Source organism: Phocoena phocoena, chromosome 13 (genome assembly GCF_963924675.1).
Source record: "Phocoena phocoena chromosome 13, mPhoPho1.1, whole genome shotgun sequence".
Lineage (NCBI taxonomy): Eukaryota > Metazoa > Chordata > Mammalia > Artiodactyla > Phocoenidae > Phocoena > Phocoena phocoena.
The window spans coordinates 68,506,085-68,529,673 of NC_089231.1; the positions used below are offsets into that span (position 1 = coordinate 68,506,085).

General features: G+C 43.5%; 1 protein-coding gene and 1 pseudogene across 1 annotated transcript in view; one reads left to right on the forward strand and one right to left on the reverse strand.

Annotated features, from left to right (window-relative positions):
• The window catches only part of ZNRF3 (zinc and ring finger 3), a 145,582-nt gene that overhangs the window by 75,710 nt on the left and 46,283 nt on the right, over positions 1–23,589 (reverse strand). The window lies entirely within an intron of this gene.
• Positions 20,623–22,138, forward strand: LOC136133069 (origin recognition complex subunit 4-like; annotated as a pseudogene).

Genomic DNA, 23,589 nt, shown 5'->3' on the forward strand with positions numbered 1-23,589 from the left:
AGTAGGTGGGGCCTCTGGGAGGTGCTTAAAGTTACGTATGGGATCAGTGCCTCATGAAAGAGGCTCCACAGAGCTCCCTGGACTCCTCTGCCACACAAGGATACAAGAAGTCTGTAACCCAGGAGAGGGCCCTTACTCAACCATGATGGCACCCACATCTCAGACTTCCAGCCTCCAGGATGGTGAATGATAAATTTCGGTTGTTTATAAGCTACCCAGTCCGTGGTATTTTGTTAAAACAGCCCAAAGGAGTTGAAAGTGCAAGCAACAATGTAGACGCCACATCTGGAACTGAAAACACCCTGATTTCAGAAGGGAGAAGCAAGGCAGGCCCAGAGGTTGCCTGCAACTCCTAAGCAAGTTGCCAAAATATGTCTTTTTAAAATATAGTCCCTATCAATAGGATCCAAGATCTACAGAATTCAAGAACCTTGAATTCAGATGGTAACTCCAATCCCCAACCCTTCCTGCTAGATCAAACTTCCAACGCTGTACTGTAGTTCATTAATTACCAGTGGCTCTCTGGCCTCAGCCACTATTAACAAGAAGCCCTGGGGCACTGCTAGATGCACAGTCCAGTGGGGACTGACTGGGAAGGGGCACGAGGGAATCTTCTGGACTGATGGTCATATTGTTCTTTATCTTGACAAAAAAGATAAAGGTTGAGTTACATAAGGGGACACATTTGTCAAAACCCACAGGGTAGAATACTTAAGATTTGTACATTTCATTCCATGCAAATTTTAACCTCAAAGAAAGAACTGGAAAGAAACAAAAAATGCACGGTCCAGCCATACACAGAACCCTAGCCAGAGTCTCTAGGGCTGGGACACAGACTTAGGAATTTTAACATGATTCTGATGAAGGTGAACTTCTGAGAACACTTTGAAAATTACTTGCCTAGGCCAAAGAAAACAGGTCAAGTGTAGACAAGGAAGATAATTCAAATTAGGCTTCCCACTTTCTACCTGAAACTGACTACATGACAGAAATCATAACTCAATGCTTCCAAGTAGTGGAAAAAATGATATGAAATGGCCACTGTTTGCCAAGTTCTTTATTTACAAAAATTGCACTTGCATATGGTAATTAGGTACTATTACTTCTAGATGCAAGCATGCACCTTGGCGAATGGGCATCTTCTTATCCATAGAAGAGGATAACCTTCATTTGTCCATATAAGAGGTCCACTCAGGCCAGAGGTTTGTCTCTATTGTGAGCTGCACTGCTCCCCTAGGAGAGGGGAGGTGGCACTAGCCAGGGTGTGTGGCAGTCTGCGGGCATGGCGTCCCTCCAGCTGCCTGGTTCCACAGCTAAGGGATCACTTCCCATGTGGGAGCCACAGAGCTGCTGGGCCAGAGCCTTGTGTAAACTGAATCTCCTTCGTCCTCCAAAAAGACCAGCTTGTATCTTCCTGTTTCTGAGGTCTAGTTTTTCAACAAAACCGGGATTCTCATCCCTGTGGTTGTAAGACATACTTGAGAAGCTACTCAGCTTCTCTTGGGAAGGATGGGAGAGTGAGTACCAAAAGGTAATTTTCATGAGCACTTGTGACTGGTGAGAAATTCCAGACCAGAAAGGGCACTCTCCTCCAGGGCCTCGCCTTCCCACGAGACTGCGTTCTTCTCTGCTGATGAAGTCGGCACTCACTCTGCCAAGCTCCCAGGGTACCATTTAGCTCTTGCTATAAGATGCGAGGACAAAATGTACCGGGTGCAAGTCATTCAGTTTTGAACACAGTAACTTGTTTACCTAGAGCTAAGAGAGAAGCCAAACTGGGAAATGGGCCAAACGAAGGAAACTGGATGAGTTGGTACCCACCAAATACAGCCCGTCACAAGCCTGAGGCTCCTGGAGTCTGTGCCCCACAAGGGCCACTCTTTCATCCTCTCCCCCCCGACTGAAAGACAGGCCCCATGCTTTGTAGACATGCCTCTCTTCCCATGAGCGGCAACCACTTTGGGGTACCCAGTCTTTATAACCCTTAATGAAGGTCATATCCACTCCTTCGCTGCAGGTATGCATGACAGAGATTACTGTCCCTGTGTGTTGAGGAAGAGCCTGCGCTCAGGAGGCGACACATCCAAAGAGACACAGAGGCAGCTGGACCCACGTTCAAACCAGCCACTCTGATCCCCTCTGCCAACTAGGCCCCCAAGTCACTGGGTCATACACCTTCCCCAACAGGAAAAATAAATGACTTTTTAGTCATTCTTTGGATTTGAGGGAGACAAAAGTAAAAACAACTTTTACCCATCGCCAAATCAATCAGTTACTGATTTATTGCTGGCATAGTAGGCAAATAGTTGTTGGTAGATCAACTGGTTTCAGCAAAGACCAAACTGATTCCAATGACTTGGAGCCTCAGTTCTTATTAACAACTAGACAGAGGAGTCACTTGCTTTTCAAAGCATCCTTCTCCACTCTGCTCCCCCACCCCATATCCCAAAGTTCTTTACACTGCCAGACAGAGAAAAAACATTGGTTCCTGCCTCTAAACGTGGTGCAACCTGGGGGAAGCAGTATACGATCTTGCTGGATGCAGCGCAATGGACGAGGTCTCAGAAAGCAATCTGTAAGTTTATAAACCCGTTCAGGGCTTCCCTGGTGGCACAGTGGTTGAGAGTCTGCCTGCCGATGCAGGGAACACGGGTTCGTGCCCCGGTCCAGGAAGATCCCACATGCCGCAGAGTGGCTGGGCCCGTGAGCCATGGCCACTGAGCCTGCGTGTACGGAGACTGTGCTCCGCAACAGGAGAGGCCACATCAGTGAGAGGCCTGTGTATCACACACACACAAAAAAGAATCGCCTGCCAATGCAGAGGACACGGGTTCGAGCCCTGGTCCAGGAAGATCCCACATGCCACGGAGCAACTAAGCCCGTGTGCCACAACTACTGAGCCTGCGCTCTAGAGCCCACAAGCCACAACTACTGAGCCCATGTGCCACAACTACTGAAGCCCACGTGCCTAGAGCCCATGCTCCGCAACAAGAGAAGCCACCACAATGAGTAGCCCCCGCTCGCCACAACAAGAGAAAGCCCATGCTCAGCAACAAAGACCCAATGCAACCAAAAATAAATCAATTTATTAAAAATATATAAATAAACCCGTTCACTAAATTTACTGAGCACCCTCTGGGTGTCTGCACTGTGACAGGTGCTGTGAGTGACACAGTGAAGAGTCAGACCAAGGATCCCACGCTGGAGAGGCTCCAGATGATAATCGGCTTGGAATTCTTTGACTGTCAGTTTTATCTTGTAACCGGTGCCAACAGAGCAGAATCTCAGAACTGCAAAGCCCCTCGACAAAGACAGAATTTGGAAAGCACTGTCCTGGCTCCAAACCGTAACACTGTAATAAACCAAAAATTGTCATAAACCAAAGACACTACACACAAATGTACACTGCTCTACAATTCTCTTCCAAATGCAGACAGGCTTGAACAAAAAGCCCTGTGGTCTGCCCAATATGCATATTACCTTTCTAGACCTAATTCAAATCTTCCTTCTTAACAAATCAAGATGTGCTGGGAGGGGGAAGTGCCACTCGGGACTCCTGGCACCCCTGGACCCCACTTGGCTGCTGAGACTCTCAGGGCTAAATACACTTTGGGGTGAAAAGCAGTCATGGCTGTTAGGCCCTATTTTTCCTCCAGAATGGACCCGGCATGATTCCAAAGCCTTCTGGGACTATTCATCCCCCAGACCTGAAGGCATGGAGACCCCCCTCTACAGGAGGCCTGTGATGCCCAGAGGTCTAAGAAGCAGGAGTGCCTTACTCGGTTCTCAGCTCTCTGGCAGATAAAGTTAAAGCAGGAATGCATGAAGCCCTCCGCACGCACCTCACGTACTGCTTTGGGGGCGATTAAGTAACTTTTTGCTCAGCTCAAGGTTCAAGAAACTAGTGGGGAAACGGTCTCAGTCAGAGTAGATGACTTCAAAGGACTGAAAGACAGGCCCCATGCTTTGTAGACATGCCTCTCTTCCTGGAGGAGAAAAGGCAAAATCAGCTTCCCCAAATTCTCCATGCTACACATTCGGTCATGAAGAAAACACCAGCCCCAGAAAAGGGAAGGAAAGAAGAGTCAGGAGGTCTCTTTGTTTCTAGGAAGCTCGGGATTTCATCCAATACAAGAAGCTGCTGCTAAAAAAAGAAAAAAAAAAAATCAAGGAAACAAAAATCAAAGGTTGCTCAGAAAATCTAAAATATGTCACCAGACACTTCCGGCTAACAGGAAGATTTACAGGTATTAGCAGGAACTATCCCTCACCCCTCCCCACCTTATCTGTACTACACACTGTCCAGTCCCTTGTATTTCAGGGTTGGCCTCCCACATCACTTTACCAGCCCATTTCCATCCCAGAAAGCAGCCTGCAGAGAACACACCCACTACTTGAAGGCACTATTGGCCAAGGCGGACATCCCTGTCTCTGACCATCTCTGTGGTACTTGATACGTTCCAACAATGAACAGAGCCACCAGCCATCAGCCAGGTGGGCCAATGTGCTTTTCCTGTCCCAGGGATGAAAAGAACCCTTTGCACCCCATCCTGCCCAGCCTTTAGGACCGCAGCAGGTAGTCAGTGGGGCAAATGGAAGGATGGCTTATTGCTGGTTTCCAAGCCATGTTTAGTAGAGGAAGTCCTTTCTTTTTCTTTTTTTAAAATTTATTTATTTATTTATTTATTTTTGGCTGCGTTGGGTCTTCGTTGCTGCGCGTGGGCTTTCTCTAGTTGTGGCGAGCAGGGGCTACTTACTCTTCATTGCGGTGCGTGGGTTTCTCATTGCAGTGGTTTCTCTTGTTGAGAAGCACGGGCTCTAGGCGCATGGGCTTCAGTAGTTGTGGCATGCAGGCTCAGTAGTTGTGGCACACAGGCTCTAGAGAGCAGGCTCAGTAGTTGTGGCACACGGGCTTAGTTACTCCGTGGCATGTGGGATCTTCTCGGACCAGGGCTTGAACCCGTGTCCCCTGCATTAGCAGGCAGATCCTTAACCACTGCACCACCAGGGAGGCCCCAGGAAGTCCTTTCTATCAACCCACCCTTAAGTAAATCCACAGAGGATTCTAGGTGGTGGACAGGCGGACTTTTTAAAACATATGTTTTATGTTCATATACATAAGTATACATATGTTCATTTTACCATGAATTAGAAGAGATACGAACAAATTCTTGATAAAATCTCCTTTTTCACCAAAGCTAAGACACCATCAACCAAACATCTTTGAGTGGCAAGGAAAAAATTAAACAAGGACACACAATGGATTTTAAGACATTCCAATGTCAGAAATGATAAGACACAAAAAAAGCAAAGCATCTAAGAATCAACAAAATAAGTTATTTCAGTTTTTAGAATTATAGTCACTTTAAAGAGAAATATTAAGTGAGTGTGGCACACAGATATGGGAGGAACTGTGAAGGTGTTATAAGAATGACTACATTATATAACAAGAGCACACAGAGCAAGCCGTGTGCCGGGCCCTGCTCTAAGTGCTTTATAGAACTGAAAATATTTAATCTTTAAAACAACCCCACGACGAGGTACCACATCATGCCTGTCTTCCGAGCAGCGAACTGCAGAATGATGGGGGAGGTGACCTGCCCAATGTCATACACAGGTGGTGCCAAGGTGAGAAGCCCAGCCCAGCACCAGGCATGTGGGTCCCAGCTCCCTGCTCTTCTGAGCCTCTCCAGAGAACTCCGGGTAGGACCATGGGAAACCGCCAATATTTAACTATTTCTGACTTACAAAAATGGCAAGTTCAAAGGATTCAATCTAATAGTCGCACCAGCCATTTGTTAAATGTCTGATTAACGGCTGAAACGTGACTGACTAGAGAGAATTCTTTTCAGGGCAGCGTGGAACCTCGGTCGTGGGCGGCGCATCCCTAACCTCAATCCAAAACCCTGAAACTTTTGAAATATTCTAGAATGTTTACCTAAAGCCCCTTTCATTTTCTTCACTTGGATTCCAGTCTCCAGAATCAATTGAAGGACAGGAAGGAATACTTGCAGGAGAAAGGTATAAAAAGGAGAAATGCAAGTACATTCTGTTCCTAAACTTCAGGGCTGGCCTGCAAGCAATTTCAGGACAACCTTAAGAGACAACTGATAATTCTCTGGATTGATCTTTCACAAGCTGTGGCCTCACCCCTGTCAAGCTGTGGCTAAGCTAGTGGCTGGAGGGCAAAAGCCATAAGCCAGGGTTGGCCAAATACTTCTCAAGATGAATGATTTGGTTCATCAAGGGCACAGAATATCAAAGGTTATGCCCAGGGTCTGTTTCTAAAAGTAATTATGTAATAAATGACCCCAAAAGCAGGGGCCCCCACCCACCATGCCTTTCCTGTCGGCACCTGCACTCAGGGCTGCACGCAGCCGGCTCCAGCCGGCACCCTTCACACCCTGATCTCATCTACTCAGATGAATGGGGCCCCTAGAGTTGTGCAACATGCTGGCCCTTCCTGCACATATGTAGAGAAGGAGCTCAGGTTTCTAATAACTCTGGGCAAATGCCCAGAGAAGATCTGAAGTTAAGCAGAAACCTGATACACAAAACTGGGATCATCACGGAGGAAGGCAAGGAAAAACCTGGATCTTATTTTAGGAAAATACTTTTTTCTGACATTTAACTCAAAATACCTTAATAGTCAAGGACTCTGAGCTGGTTAATACTCCTGGTTCTAAGAGCAGCACAGACCCCGACATAGGAACCTCTTTCATTTTTATTTCTTTGTAACTTGCAAAGCTCATTCTCATTACTGATATGCCTCCATTAACTCCTAATTCCAGATAAGTTTAAAATACACACATTCTCAAACATGTTCTTTTTTTTTTTAAATCGTCAAAGCTCAGCACCAGAAAAAATTAACTCAAGCCAGAGAAGATTATCTTCATAAACATTATGTTCTTAATAGAAGTAAACTGCTCTTTTCCCTTAAGCAAAATAGAACATTATGCAGCCCCTTTTGTACTTGGCTTTCAAAATGTGAATGGGAACACTTTACCAAAGTCACGAATATACAAAAGGACCAAACAAAATCGCAAAAAAAACATGGAAATGAAAAACTTCTCTCTGCCGAAAGGAACTGTTCTTTGTTGATAAAGGGAGGTTCAAACATATTTTAAATATTTTTAAACAAAGGCCTAGCTGATGTCCCTTAATCCATCCATCCAGCTCAACTTTCTGCTCAGGCAGCTGCCACAGCGCAGCGCCCGTCCAGAAGGGAGGGCCGGAGGCATTTCCTCAGTGGCCCACATTCCTGGGGGACACAGGACTTAGCAAAGTTAACAGCAATTTTCAACCTCCAATGCAAGTACAACAACATCTTCATAAAAGTTTTACAAGGACATCCTGGCAAGAACCAAACTACCACGAAGAGCAATGTTTCGGGGCCCCGAGCCTTCCAGCAGCTCGCTTTTCTTGGCCACCTCTCCTTGCAGTGTGGTGCAAACAGGCGGTCAGCTGGGAACCCGCAGGAGGGTCCCAGGGAGAAAGCACTTGGAGAAAATAAAGCCAAATGTACCCATTCTGGCTCAACACTCCTTGCTCCGCAGGAAAGGGGAGCAAGAGGAGGCCAGGCAGATTTCAACATCTCTCATCAGTGCCGGGGAAAGGATGGGTGCAGATGCGTGAAGCTGCCTGCCCCGGGGTCCAATACCGTCTCTCTCCATTCCTCCAGAGGATGCCATCCTCAACCTTGCATTCCTCATCAGTGAGAGCACTAAGGGAGCATTGCTCTGAGCAGGACCCTCACACGGGGGGTGGCACAGGTCGCCCTGGGAGACCATCCATGGTGCGACCTATGGAACAAAGGTCCAAGGTGAATAACAGAACCACGGGGCCACGAGGGAGAGCAGTCAGCCTTGAAACCAGGATCAGGGTCCTAGGGTTGTCCTAACAAATGCCACAGACTGGGTGGTTTCAACACCAACGCACTGTCTCACAGTGCAGGAGGCCGGAAGTCAGAGATCAAGGTGTCTGACGGCTGAGGGAGAATCTGTTCCCGCCTCTCCCTTCGCTTCTGCGGGGGCTGCTGGCAATCTTTGGCGTCCCGTGGTTTGTAGAATCATCACTCCATCACTGCTTCCCATCTTCACATGGTTCTCCCTGTGTTCGTGTCTGTGTCCAGATTTCCCCATTTTATACGGACACCAGCCATATTTGATCAGGACCCTCCCTAATGATCTCATTTTAACTTGATTACCTCTGTAAAGAACCTTATCTCCCAAAATGGTCACATTCTGAGGTACTGGGGGTTAAAGCTTCAACACATGAATTTGGGGGAAGGGACATAATTCAACCCCATAAGAGGGCCCTTGGAGAATCACTGGTAGTTGAGAAAGAAAGGGTCCTGTAAGAAATTAGCATTTTCATTCTTTAGCATCTCTTGCACAATAAGTAACAGCAGAAGCCAGAAGTCTGTATCACAATGCAGGAATAAGTTAAAGGAATAATTTTTTTTAAGTGGGCAGAAAGATGTGGGAGAGAAACACAGGCAAGGTGCCATCACAAGGGGAAACAGGAAAAATGAGGTGTAAAATGATACATTCATAAACAGTTTTGGCAGAGGCCTGTTGCCAGGAGCTATACAGTAGAGTCTCCGAGTTTGGCAAGATATAAAAGAGAACAAGGCCCAAAATACATTAATGGCCCAGCTATGGCTTTAGATCGGGTCATAATTGGCTGGGAAACGGGGCTCACCTTACAATTCCGTGAACTGCTAACTTTGAGTTTCATGCCATTCAGTGAGGATTTACATGGCAAGGATCAGGTCATTGCCAGCCACTGGCCTGGGCTTGAGCTAGACACCCATCTAGGGTTTTCAGAGTAAGGAGTGTCCTGAGAAACAGACATATGCAGGAAGGCCCTAAAGGGTCCCTGTTTTCTCAAACTCAAAACATGAAATAAGGAAACATCACACCTGGCAAAGGTGGGTGATGAAGAGAGGCTTTTTCTTGGAAGAAAAAGAAAAGAAAACGGGAAGGCATTTTATTTTCAAAGGAGCCTCAGTGGTAATAGCTTTGTGATTCTGAATATTGCTGAAGACTAGGAAGAATGTCCAACTACAAGGTGCATAATATACGCACACATACACACACACTGTCACTATCATCATGCAAATATGTGCTAACATCTGAGATAACAGAGAGGCAAGTGCCTTCAAAACAATTTCACCCCAATTTCCATTAAATGCCATCTAGCCCATGTTTCTCAAAGTCCACTCTATAAGCTCCTGGTGGGGCGGCAGTGGGGGTGGTCCTTAAACCTTTTAAAAGAATCTGCGAGGGCAATACCATATTTGTAATAATACTAAGACAACAACTGCCTTTTACATTGTGCCGACATTTGCACTGATTGTGTAAATGTAACAGTGGGATAATACTGTTGAGTGAATCAAGGCAGTGGCGCCAGATTGCACTCCTGACTACTGTATACTTGCAATCAGAAAAAGGAGTTTCCTTAAGAATGTTGACAGCAATACTGATGAAGAACACTGATGAATAAAAATGATTTTTATTTTATTGTTTTTTATTTTATTAGCTCCCAACTCCTGAGTACATACTTCTTTAATATTCTGTGTGACAAAGGAAGTATGCGTAGAGCACTTCTGCTGCATACCAAAGCACGTGGTTGCTTCATGATAAAGTACTTGTGCAATTGTGAGTTGCAAACTGAACTAGCCACTTTTTTATGGGACACCATTTTTACTTAAAAGAATAACTGACAAAGTATGGTTATACAGATAAGTATAGGGCAGACATTTTCTCACGAATGAAGTGAGCCTGCCACTTCAAGGAAAACAATTGACAATATTTGTTGCCAACAATAAAATCTGAGCTTCCAAGCAAAATTAGAATTTGGGGAAATTTGTATCTACCACCATGTGCTTGACAGAATCCCAATACTAGTTAAAGACTTTCCTATTGAGGATGATGAGGATATTAACAAATGTGATTTTTTTAATACTGTATAATGAAATGTGTCAGCATTTGAAAGAGCCGTATGACTCAGTGAATCAGTATTTTCTAAATAACCAATGCACGATAATACAAAATCATTCATTAGTAACAGACCCATTCAAAGTGCAAGCAAGACCAATGGATTTCAACATAAAAGGGTATGAAGAGTTCATCTATATGGCTTCAGGTTCCACATTACAATTAACCTTCAAGAAACTACCTCTTGTTGAGTTTTGATATAGTATCAAAGATATCCACAATTATCTTAAGAAACTAATAAAATACTTCTCCCTTTTCCAACTACACATCTGTATAAGGCCAGATTTTCATACACTTCAATCAAAGCATATCAAAACAAACTGGGTACAGAAGTAGATGTGAGAATCCAACTATCTTCTATTAAGCCAGATATTAAAGAGATAAAAATATTAAAAAGACCACTCTTCACTATATTTTCCAAAGCATAATATTGTTTCATAAAAAATGTTAGTTATGTTAACATGTAACGGTTTTATTATTATTTTAAAGCATATTTTAAAATTAAATATTTTTAAAGTTTTTGTTTTCATTTCTCACCTGGCAAATATCAGTAGATACAACCCACATAAAGAAAATCTCTTTGTGCACCTTAATACTTCATGAGGGACTTCCCTTGTGATCCAGTGGGTAAGACTCTGAGCTCCCAATGCGGGGGGCCCAGGTTTGTTCCTGGCTGGGGAACTAGATCCCACATGCATGCCACAACTAAGAGTCCGCATGCCGCAACCAGTAAGTCCACATGCCACAACTAAGGAGCATGTGTGCTGAAACTAAGACCCAGTGCAAATAAATAAATATTTTTAAAAAAAAAACTTTAGGGGCTTCCCTGGTGGCGCAGTGGTTGAGAGTCCGCCTGCCGATGCAGGGGACACGGGTTCGTGCCCCGGTCTGGGAAGGTCCCACGTGCCGCGGAGCGGCTGGGCCCGTGAGCCATGGCCGCTGAGCCTGCGCGTCCGGAGCCTGTCCTCCGCAGCGGGAGAGGCCACAACAGTGAGAGGCCCGCGTAACGCATAAAAAAAAAAAAAAAAAAAAACTTTATGAGCGTTAAGAACTCTTACAATAAAAAAAAAAATTACCCAATTTAAGTGAACAAAGGATCTGAGTAGACATTTTTCCAAATAAGATATACAAAAGACCAATAAGCATACGGAAAGATGCTTAACACCATTAGCCCCAGAGAAATGCAATCAGAACACGAGGTACTACTTCACATCTACTAGGATGACTATAATCAAAAAAACAGACAAGTGTCGATGAGGACAGAGGGAAACTGGAACCCTCATGCACTGCTGATAAGAATGTAAAATGGTGCAACCGCTTGGAAAATAGTCTAGTAGTTCCTGAAAATATGAAATATAGAGTTGCCGTATGACCTAGCAATTCTACTGGTACGTTTACACCCAAGAGAAATGAAAACATGTCCACACAAGGACGTGAACATGAATGTTCAGAGCAGCACTGTTTATAATAACCAAAGAGTGGAAACAACCCAAGTGATCATCAACTGATGAATAGATAAACAAAATGTGGTGTCCATACAATGTAACATTATTCAGTAATCTATGGTTAATAACAGGATACCAGTTAAAAGAAAACTCCATCTAGACACCTGTGGATTCCCACATGTGCCTATTTAAAGGATTCAAAATAGAAGAGAGTATTAAAAAACTAAACACTCTCAGGAGAGCCAACCCTAACTTCACCAGTCCCTCCCCCAAGATGAACCCAACAGAAGCTAGTTTTACCCATATTCCAGCATTCTAGACTTGCCTCTCAATGCCTTCCCAAGAAATGACTGCTATATTTCTCTTCCTCCCAGCTTTATGAGCTTCCCAAGTAATTGGTGACAGTGAGGGCTGAAGAAGCATAAGGCTTGTAGCATAGCTGAATAACTCAACCAACCTCATAGTCAAGTTCACCTTAATAGACAGTGCAGATCTTCCTACCATCAGCCGCCATCGGCTACTGTCAAACACAAATGAAACCCACCCTCCGGTCCCCAAAACACTCTCCCACCACCCTGATGCCCCTAGATAATCTGCTCATAGAACCATCACCTGCGAAACTTCTCATTCTTCCCCCAAGTCACAAATATTTCCAAATAAAGGTAAGGTCCATAACTAGTGATTTCAACCACTGACAAACAGAAGGGCTTCCAAAGCCCAGTGCCATGCATCCACCTTTAACAAATGGACAGTCCAGCTGGACTTTGCCAAAAACAACCAATCCAAACACCAATGCCCACAAACTAGTAAGTCACTTTGAAGTCAGGCATCACTGCATGATTACAAAAGATGATATATTATTTTATTGAATTCCTTCTAAGGGATAGAACTTCCTTTTGGATAAAACCACAACTTCTTAAAGCTGCAAAGCCATTTCTCTCACAAAAAGAATTATGGTGGCATCAATTAAAAAAAAAAAAACACAAGCACATTCTAATGACAAAAAAACAAAGAAGAGATGCATTATCTTGGTTCACCTATTTAAAAAATACTTAGCTTTGAAAGAAAATATTATCAATGTACTTTGTGGGTTACTCCGTAGGGAATCAATTTTTTTAATTTCTCAGCTTATAAAAGTAATTATCTGGGGCTTCCCTGGTGGCGCAGTGGTTGAGAGTCCGCCTGCCGATGCAGGGGACAGGGGTTCGTGCCCCGGCTCGGGAAGATCCCACGTGCCGCGGAGCGGCTGCGCCCGTGAGCCATGGCCGCTGAGCCTGCTGCTCCGCAACGGGAGAGGCCACGGCAGCGGGAGGCCCGCGTACCGCAAAAAAAAAAAAAAAAAAGTAATTATCTGATCACTGAAGAACTCGGAATATGAAGAAAATTAACACACCCCAAAATCTCATTACCGGAGAAAAAATTGAGAGGTAGTATTTCATTATAGCCTTTTTCTATGTATGCCATACAATTTTTCTTATTTTTTAATGAAAAAAAAGTAGGATCATATGATATACTACACTTTTTTTTGCTGCACCTCGCAGCATGCGGGATCTTAGTTCCGCAACCAGGGATTGAACCCATACCCCCTGCAATGGAAGCACAGAGCCCTAACTACTGGACTGCCAGGGAATTCCCTATACTACATTATTACATTCTGCTTTTTTCCCACTTACGAGCATTTTCCCTTGACATTAAATACTCTCAAACCATTTTAATGTCTGTAAAGCACTCTACTATATGAACAAAAGTACTATCACTTTGCCAGCCAGATATCCTCATTGTTGGCAATTTTTATCATAAATAACATATTAGTGAACATCCTCACACAAAAATCTTGATATGCACCTCTGATTTTGTTTTTGTTTTTTTTAGGATAAATTCCTAGAAGAAAAACTGTTGAGTCAAGGAGTATGAATATTTTTAAGGCTCTTGATATGTACACTGCTACAAACAACCCTCCTATCAGCAGTGCATAAAAATGTCTATTTTCTTGTACCTTTTTACTAAAATGGGTGCTACTATTATTTTAGCCGTTGTCACTTGGTTAAAAAAAAAAAAAAAAAAAGGCTAGTTTTTGTTTTAATCCAGGGTTCCTTTGGAATCCTTGCTGTTCCACAATGTCCTCATTCTGTCCAAGGCAAGTTCACAGAGCTGAACAGAAATCCACGCACTAGCTGTGCACAGCACATCAGGGGTTGTCCAAGCAAGACAGGGGCCACATGTGAGGGGATTCTGCTGCTGTAAAGAAAGAAAACTTGATGCTTTGGGGTAAAACACGGGTATTCAAGTGTGTGGAGATTTAGGTACTTCGGCAATTCCCAGCACTCAGATTACACGGGGAAGCAAGTTTACTGCCAACATACCAACACCTGGGGGGAGTGGGGGGCCAGAGTGCCCTCCCCTCCTAATAAGTGTTAATCATATTATAATAAAAATGAAAAGTAAACCAAATAGCTTCAGTAAGGAATCACTGCAGCAACTATTTCCACATTATCTCACAACTAGGGCAATCCTACACACTCAAAACTGTGTTTGATTCTGCACAAATATCCCCTCCACACCCCCACCCCCGCAAAACCTCATATTCTGGAAAGAGAAAGCACAGGCTGAGGGACGCTGGGAACCCTAAAAGAAATGTGCTAACAGCAGGCTCCTACCCCCAGCCTGGTAAATCTCTCATCTATAATCCAACACAAGAGACAACAGGCAAACAGCAAGAGGTCATCTTCAAAGAGCCGGTTGCTACGGGAAGCAAGTGTAGAGGCAGCAAGCATGTCCCCATCAAAGTCCGGCAGCTGCAGAAGAACCACAAAGGTACAGCTCCCCTCGGAGCATAGCACGGATGCGGGAGGGGCATCTCCGGGGGAGGGGGCACAGGAGGAGGAGGAAGAAGGGGAGAGAAAAACATCAGACCAGCAGCAACTGCCCAGTGGAACATAAAACCTGGCAGTTTTGTGCTGCTCAACAAGGGGGAAAGTAGGGAAAGAAGAAACACAGAAAATAGCATTTCCTGAACTTGCCTTTTTAAACGCTAGTCAAAACTGTCAACGTACCTGAGAGACGGCCAGATAAAACCCACGGCTATGGAAAGAGAAAGAGCCATTAGTGATAAAACGGCAAGTATCAGCTTTAAGCACCATCTCAGTACAAATGGGATCACCTCCCGGCAGAAAAATCTCTAAATCCTTGGTCCAAATGCCCCCTTCCCAATACAGCAACAGCAGCCACAAAGAAGAATAGACCTACCACTTGCCCACAGAATCCAAATAGGAGAATCTCAGGGTGGCCTTTAATTTGGGTAAAAGCTGCCCTCATTTTTCCAGGTAAAAAGCACAAGAGTCGACAGGCTTCACAGCCCCTAAGTGGACATCTCAAATAGTCCCTTTTGCATTTGAGCTCTCCAACCCCAGATGTAGCATTGGTGCACAGAAATCACACAGGACTCAGAGACCACTAGAGAATCAAGTCCCATTCCTTCACTCCGAATGAAGACAGACCTTAGGACGTTCCCCCAGCTCATCTGGAAGCCAGGTCTCCCAAATCCCAAGCTGAAGTTCTTGGTTGTCATGGGCGACAACCATAAAGGTCTAGGGACAAGGAGAGGGGCTAAAGCTTCGTCTTGGTTTCTGGCTGCTACTAAACGGCTTGATGTGTTATATGAAAGTTCTGAAACAAAGTGCTCCCAAAGAACAATCCATCTGTTGGTTCTGGTGGGTTTTCACAGAAGTCAGGCCCACAGGCAGGTGGACACATCTGTATGTCCTCACCCTGCTCTCTGTGTCTGTATCACGTGGCTCTGCTGAGAAAGTGCTCAGACTCTCAAAGAAGGTATCATTTTGCTCAAAATGATTTCCTGAAACAGGTGAGAGGTTCATGGGGCTAGATGTACACACACAAAGGGTTCAGGCCTGAAACTCAATCACAGAACCATATCCCATGTGAAAGGGCAAGGCTAAAATGGCACGGGTGATTTCTTCCAGGGTAAACACTCAGAAGTTACAGACTTGTGCAATCTGTTTTTATGAATGGCTCTGTCTTCACCACATTTTGTGGATATAAAATGTGCTGTTAAAAAAAAAAAAAAATCAAACAAATTTAAATGGCTCTTTCAATAGGCCAAGACTTTATCTGTATTTGTCCTCAGCCAAGTGGAAAAGAGTAAACATGAACTTAAAAAAATAAAAATGAAATAAACTCTGAATTCAAATCAACAAAAATAAATCTGCAGTACTCCAGACACCTTTTATTGCCACCCAGCTAGTAAACAAGCAAGTGCTCCCAATCAGTGTGCCAGGGTCTCATCACTTTCTTCCTCAGTCGCCAATGCTGCCACCAACACAGGACTTCTCAGAACCCTACTTCTACTCTTGTGGGTTTTTTGTTTTGTTTTGTTTTTTAGTGTCAAGAAAAGAGAGAAGTACAGTACTCTGTAATGGCCTATATGGGAAAAGAATCTAAAAGAGAGTAGATATATGTATAACTGACTCACTTTGCTATACAGCAGAAACTAACACAACATTGTAAATCAACTATACTCCAATAAAAATTAAAAAGAAAAAAAAAAGAAAAGAGAAGTATGAGGAGAGATGTAGGCACTTATTTATACGAAGAAAGACTTCTCGAGTACCTTCCACTGTCACTTAACATGTTAGAGAACTGAAGACAGAAAACGAGGAGGGAAAAAAAAAAAGGAATTCATGAGGGTGATTCAAGTGCCTGAAAAGGAACAACTGTCCATAAAATGAACAACCTCAGTTAAATACATTTTTGTTATATTGGGTCATTTTCATAAATATTTTTGGCTGAAACCATTAGAAGCTTCTGGCTGCAATGGTAAATGATAAAGGGGAGTTGGTCTCTGATGGTTGGTCTCCCTTACAGTTCACAACTGGAGATTAAGTTTAAGAGACCCAACCCAACCCCCTAACCCAAAGAATCAAACTTGCTCCTGCCCTCTCAGCCTTCCAAAGGCCCAGAGGAAGACCTCTGTGGCCCCAGGTCAGGTGCCAGCAGCCTCTGAAGGGGAGGGAAAGGGCCTCTGAATGACCAGATTAAGTCTGAATGGAGGAAGAACCTGTGATTAAGTTTTCTGAATAGTTGGCTCTCTTAGGGGGAGCAAGCTCCTTCAAAAAAAAAACACAAAAAACACAAAACGGCAGAAACCTCGCCTGGCTCTCTGTTACTACCCTTCAGAAATGGGAGTCCTGCTCTTTGGATCTAGGAAAGTGGATTTTCACATACTCAAGTCAAGCCCACTTTCCAACCAACGTGTGGGGTTCAGCCAATTTTCAAGGGAAAGGAGAAAAAAAATAACACTGCCTTATTTCTTCTCCAGATTACTATTTAGACAGTTCAGGTTGACATGGACCATGTTTTAACCGCCAATCCCCCAGGACAAACTTAGAAACTTCTCCAAGCCATTACACAGCAAAGAAGCTACTCTTTCCTTCAACTCACTTAGCTTCATCTTCAACCAAAACTTCTTTACAATATTATTCCAGCTTTGCTGGTCCAGAATCTTTGCCAGAAGGTTCTTTACCCCAAGCATAAGTAGGAAAGGAAAAAGGAAAAAGGCATTTTATCTAACCTGTGGCAGTCTGGTCGGAATTGTCCTGGCTACGCAAGACGCAGGCCTGCTGAGGTTTTGTTCTGCTTTTCTAAGTTGGGGGGCGGGGAATATCAACATAAATCTTTCTTCCCAGTGAAAGATCCGAGGACTAAGTTAACTCATAACACAGACTACTCATACATTAAGAAACAGTTCATTAAAAAGAACAAAATGTTGAGTGACCCATCCATGTGAAAAACTCAAGTTTGGGTGTAAAAGGCCAACGTCTGAAAAACCCAGGGGGGAAGAATGGTTGGGAGAGATGAAAAAACTCTTCCAAGACCATCCTGTTTAAGCTCGACCATCTTGGCAAGGAAAGCGTGCACCTCCCCTCCTAAAGCACCTGGTTCTGCAACTGATGTTCAACGTGTTTCCATTTAACCGCAGGGGACACAAGAATGAAAGGCAGAGATCCTGCCCTTCAAAGAGACTGCAGTTACGCAGAGGAGAGAAGGCACGAAAAGAATAAAATGCACGTGGGAGTGAGGGGTAAGTGCCAAGAGCGAGGCCCATCAAAAGAGGGCAAGATGGGGGCATGAGGCGTCCTGGGAGGCCTTCAGGATTTGGTCTCGAGAGATAACAGACTGTGAGATTTGGCTCCTTACTTATTTCTGTCTAGAACTTTCCAAGGATTTTTTTTTTCCTTAATTTAGGCCACGCCGCATACCATGCGTAATCCTAGTTCCCCAACCAGGGATCAAACCCGTGCCCCCTACAGTGGAAGCGCTGAGTCCCAACCACTGCACCGCCAGGGAAGTCCTCCTCCAAGTTTCCACTCAGCAACTGATGTGGCACAGATTACACATTTATATTTATTAAGTCCACTAAATATATAAAATACTTAATATATATTCGTGTATTTATTAAGCATAACAATAGCTAGCTCTTACTATGTATCTATTTAATCTTACAACCATAAGAAGTTTTTTTTTTGTTTTTGTTTTTGTTTTTTGCTGTACGCGGGCCTCTCACTGTTGTGGCCTCCCCCATTGCGGAGCACAGGCTCCGGACGCGCAGGCTTAGCGGCCACGGCTCATGGGCCCAGCCGCTCCGCAGCATGTGAGATCTTCCCGGAACGGGGCACAAACCCGTATCCCCTGCATCGGCAGGCGGACTCTCAACCACTGCGCCACCAGGGAAGCCCATAAGAAGTATTTTTTAAGATACTCATAACAAAAACTCAGAGAGGCTAAGTGCCTTACCTAGGGTCACTCAGCTGAAAAGTAACACTAGACTTCAAACTCAGGTCAGATTGCCAAGTCTGATGCTGCATTTCCCTCTGCACCTCGGCAATGCAACAGTTCCAAGCACACATCCCCTCCTCCAGTGGATTTTTTTTTAAGGTGTCAAAACCCCACCAGTAATTTTAAACCTCCGGTGTAATTCTTAGCCTATAATTATTTGTTTACATGCATGTCCTCCCAACTAGCCCAAGTTCCTTAATGACATCCTTCACCTTCATATTCTAGCACTGGGTGTGGCACACAGGAAAGCTGAACAAACACACCATGGTCACACTAAACTGAGTGGCTCACGACACTCAAAACGCCAGAGAGCCTGCTTCAGCTAGAAAGTCGTCAAAGGGTTTTGCTCGCTTAACCTCCCTGACCCTGTTTCCTCATCTGTTAATAAGGACAATAATGATACCTGTTTCATAAGGTTGTTTTGATAAGTGTATTAGATAATGCATGCTAAAGGCTTGGCAGTGCCTGGAACATGCTAAGTACTCCACAGAGGCGGGCAAATAATGTCTAACCTCCAATGCAAGATAAAAGGGAGGTATGCCCTACCTCACCTTTCATCCACTAGACTTAAATTCTGGAAACTGATATTATTAAGTTTTAAAAGGGTTCCAAGCAATGTGTGCTATCCATTGAAACACAATGGGACAGATCTAGATATACTGATAAAGAAAAACTTTCAAGACACATTAAATGAAAAAAAAAAAAGATGTGTGTGTGTCTGATTACATAGGTATATAAGTGCACAGAAAAATACTCTGAAATATATAGGTAATGAGATGGGAGGAGTAAAGAGGTCTTTTCCTTCTGTCACTATTCAGTTCTGATATTTGAATCTTATTATAAAAAAACATTAAAAGTAATATTTTCATTAAAAGCAAAAATAGTGTGGAGTTAACAGTAATGTACCACTGTTGGTTCCTTAGTTGTGACAAACGTACCACAATAATGTAAGACATTAACAAAAAGAGAAACTGGGTGAACGGTATATGGGAACTCTCTATCTTGGGAACTTATCTTAAGTGTAAAACGATTCTAAAACTGAAAGTTTGTTTTGGACTTCTCTGGCGGTCCAGTGGTTAAGATTCCGTGTTTCCACTGCAGGGGGTACAGGTTCAACCCCTGGTGGGGCAAGTTCCACATGCTGCAAGGTAAAAGCAATAACATGTATAGCCAGAACCATCTTTGCTTTTAAAACTCTGTCCGTATACATAAATATATATTCACTACATTTCAAATGTTAACAATGGTTCTGAGTGGTAAGATTGAAGATGGTGCTCATTTCCTTGTACCTTCTAGATCAGTGGTTCTCAAAGGGTGGTTGCCAGATCAGCCGTAACAGTGATATCTGGAAACTTGTTAGAAATGCAAATTATCAGGCCCCACCCCAGGGCCACTGAATCAGACTCTCTTGAGGTGGGGGCCAGATGATTTTGATGCACATAAAAGTTTGAGACCCCTGCTCCAGATCACAGAAACTGGTTTTATAAAAAGTGTCACTTTTATAGTCAAAACAACAGAAAAATGAAACTTGAAAAGGGGGTCAGTATGTTAATGAATGAATAGCATTTTAAGCCCAGATGCAGGCCCTGACACAGCACGTGCACCAGGATGCAAGCACAGGCCAGTCCCAACTCAGACTGACCTGCTCTGTCCCTTCCCTTGTCTCCCCACCATCCCAGGCCAGCTTCCATGGGAGCCCCTGGGATACCTACAGAGACAAGTTTCAGACAAACAAATCTGGCATGGGGGGAGGGTTTCTTTTTTTAAAAACTTTTTATTGTAAGAGGAAAGTTTGCTGGCAACAGCTCATCATCTTCAAATTTATGGCCTCCAGTCTCAGTTGTATATTAACAGCACCAGCCAGGGCATGACAACTAACAGTTTAAGAGGTAGAGACTCATCTTCATAATTTAAAAAATAAAAATTCCTAAACATGAATGTAGTAGCAGCTCAAATGAACAAGGTGTGAGCCTATCAGCCCTGCCTTTGGAATGGCCCCAGATGTCCTCTGCCATCCTACTCCGAGGCCCCGGGAGTATTTATAATGCCCGGCTGGCTTCCTCCCCTCCAGGTACATCCCGAGACTCCTTCCACCTCGTGCAGAAGACCCTTGGAGTCTGTACTTCAGCTCTGCTTTCAGAGGCCCTCGAGGGGCTGCTCTGCCTGCTGGCTCAGCTCCATGAGAGCCATGGTAAAGGGAGTATGGGTGTATCGCTGGCAGCGGCAGCAGGTGAAGCAGAGCAGAGTATGCGGCGAGAGGAGCCTGTGAAGGGATTCCCGCGGTCCCCAGAATCCTGCTCTGCCCTGGATTTCAATTTGTTGAAATGAGCAGTCGTAAATCAAAGAGTAACAACTTAATACAAGCAGAATACCTTTCGCGGGTACAAACAATTTTACGTGAAAGATTTTGTCATCAGAGTCCACATAGTAACCTATTTGGAGTACAAGTACAATATAAACACTTAATTGAGCTGCTGAAAAGAACTGCTATCCATGGAGAAAGTAACTCTGCTCTCATTATTGGACCCCGAGGATCAGGAAAGACTATGTTAATAAACCATGCTTTGAAAGAACTAATAGAAGTAGAAGAGGGAGTGAAAATGTATTACAAGTTCACTTAAATGGACTGCTGCAGATCGATGATAAAATTGCCCTAAAGGCAGTTAAATCTGGAAACTGTAGTTGGAGATAAAGTTTTTGGAAGCTTTGCTGAAAACCTTTCATTTCTTCTGGAAGATTTAAAAAAAGGTGACTGGAATCTTGTTGCCCAGCGATCTTCATGTTAGACGAATTTGATCTTTTTGCTCATCATAAAAACCAAACGCTCCTCTATAATCTTTTTGACATTTCTCAGTTTGCACAGACTCCAGTAGCAGTTATTGGTCTTACACATAGATTGCATATTTTGGAACTCTTAGAAAAAAGAGTGAAGTCACGATTTTTCCACTGGCAGATACACTTAATGAATTCATTTGGTTTTCCACAGTATCTTAAAATATTTAGAGAACAATTATCTCTAACTGCAGTATTTCCAGACAAGATTTTCGCTGAGAAGTGGAATGAGAAGGCTCAGAATCTCTCAGAAGATAGAAGTGTGCAAGAAGTGCTGCAGAAGCATTTCAATGTCAGCAAAAACCTGCGGTCATTACACATGCTATTGAGGCTTGCTTTAAATCGCGTAACACCATCACACCCATTTATGACTGCAGCAGATCTGATGGAGGCAAACCAGCTGTGTAGCGTGGACTCTAAAGCAAATATTGTACGTGGTCTGTCGGTCTTGGAAATCTGTCTTATCATAGCAATGAAACATTTAAATGACATCCATGAAGAGGAGCCCTTTAATTTTAAAATGGTTTATAATGAGTTTCAGAAGTTTGTTCAAAGGAGGGCCCATTCTGTTTATAATTTTGAGAAACCTGTTGTCATGAAGGCTTTTGAACACTTACAACAATTAGAATTAATAAGGCCCCTGGAGGGCTTCCCTGGTGGCGCAGTGGTTGAGAGTCCACCTGCCGATGCAGGAGACACGGGTTCGTGCCCCGGTCTGGGAAGATCCCAAATGCCACGGAGCAGCTGAGCCCGTGAGCCATGGCCGCTGAGCCTGCGCGTCCAGAGCCTGTGCTCCGCAACGGGAGAGGCCACAACAATGAGAGGCCCGCATACCGCAAAAAAAAAAAAATAAGGCCCCTGGAAAGAACATCAGTAAATGCACAGAGGGAGTACCAGCTGATGAAACGACTTCTGGATAATACACAAATTATGAATGCTTTGCAGAAATACCCTAACTGTCCTACATATGTTAGGCAGTGGGCAACATCCTCCCTAAACTGGTTATAAATATAACCATGGCTTCAGTTATAGAGTTTCAGGCATACTTCTCTAAAGAACTAAAAGCTATTGTCCTTTAACAAGATATGTTACTATGTTTTCCTATATTTATAAAGATGTATTTTTGTATTTATGGGAGACTGTTACATATGCAGTATCATGGCTGTGCCTCACCTTTGAATCACAAGCAGTTACATGATTTATAATTCCAGTGATTTAGATTATTTTGTAAGTAGCTGTTCAAAAAAATAAGTATGACTCTTTTAGGGATTGAACCACATGCTTATTTAACATTTGTGAAGTATTTATGTGGTACATTTGAAGAGTTCATTTCAACCCAGCAGCCAGATGTTTTAACAATCCTTAAAGCAGTAAAGAAACAATGGTAAGAGTTGAGGTGTAATGAGTAATCTTTTGGTCCATTGGGAGGTGCTGCAGTTTTTCTGTATTCATGGAAATTTGGGTTTCTGTCCCAGACCAAGGTCTTCTAGTTCAGGAGACTGATCAGTTTGGCTAGAAGATGGTCACATGGAAGAAAAAAGCCAAAAGTTTGAACATTTTCTTCCAGACTTCTTAAAATATGGTACTCATACCATCTACAGAAGAATTTTTTGTAGGAGGCTTTTAAATACAGATTTTTGGGCCTCTTCTAGGGACTAACATTTGTCTTTCTAACAGGCACTTTACGAAATTCCTGTAAAATGACTCCCACAAATAATGGAAAGTGTATGACAGTGTTAACTAAATCTATTTGTAACAAAAAGTAGACCCCTATGAGGAATGTGGAAATGTCAAAGCATCACCTTATAAATTCAGGAATCCATGAACTAATACTGGTATATGTTTGTTTGTTTGTTTATTTATTTTTATTTTGGTAGCAATGGATCTTCAATGCGGGCGAGCATGCAGGTTCAGTAGTTGCTGCGTGAGGACTTAGTTGCCCAGAGGCGTATGGAATCTTAGTTACCCGACCAGGGATTGAACCCGCATCCCCTGCACTGGAAGGCAGATTCTTAACCACTGGACCACCAGGGAAGTCCCTGGTATATGTTTAAAGTGAAATTTAATAAGCATCCATTAAGTGTTGTGACTTCATTTATTCAAGAATATTTGATTGCCTATTCTTTTCATGGAAGGTTTACAAAAGAGAGAGTCCCTATCCTTGTGCAGTTTGTAATCCTTTTAACTGTCGAAGACCCAATGATATTTAGTTACTATTGTTTACAGGTGAGAAAACTAACACAGTAGTGGCCCTGTCCAGAGGATTGACAGACCCTGGAATTCAACTCATTTCACTGACACCAAAGCTCAGTAACGTGTTCCTTACCATGTATTTTTAAAAGTGTACTCTAAGAAATTATTTACTTGGTTTTGAAGAAGTACTGCATTTAGAATGGAATATGAGATTTCTGTGCATAAAAATAGCTCTTCAGTAGTTGCAACCTATTCTTTGCATACTT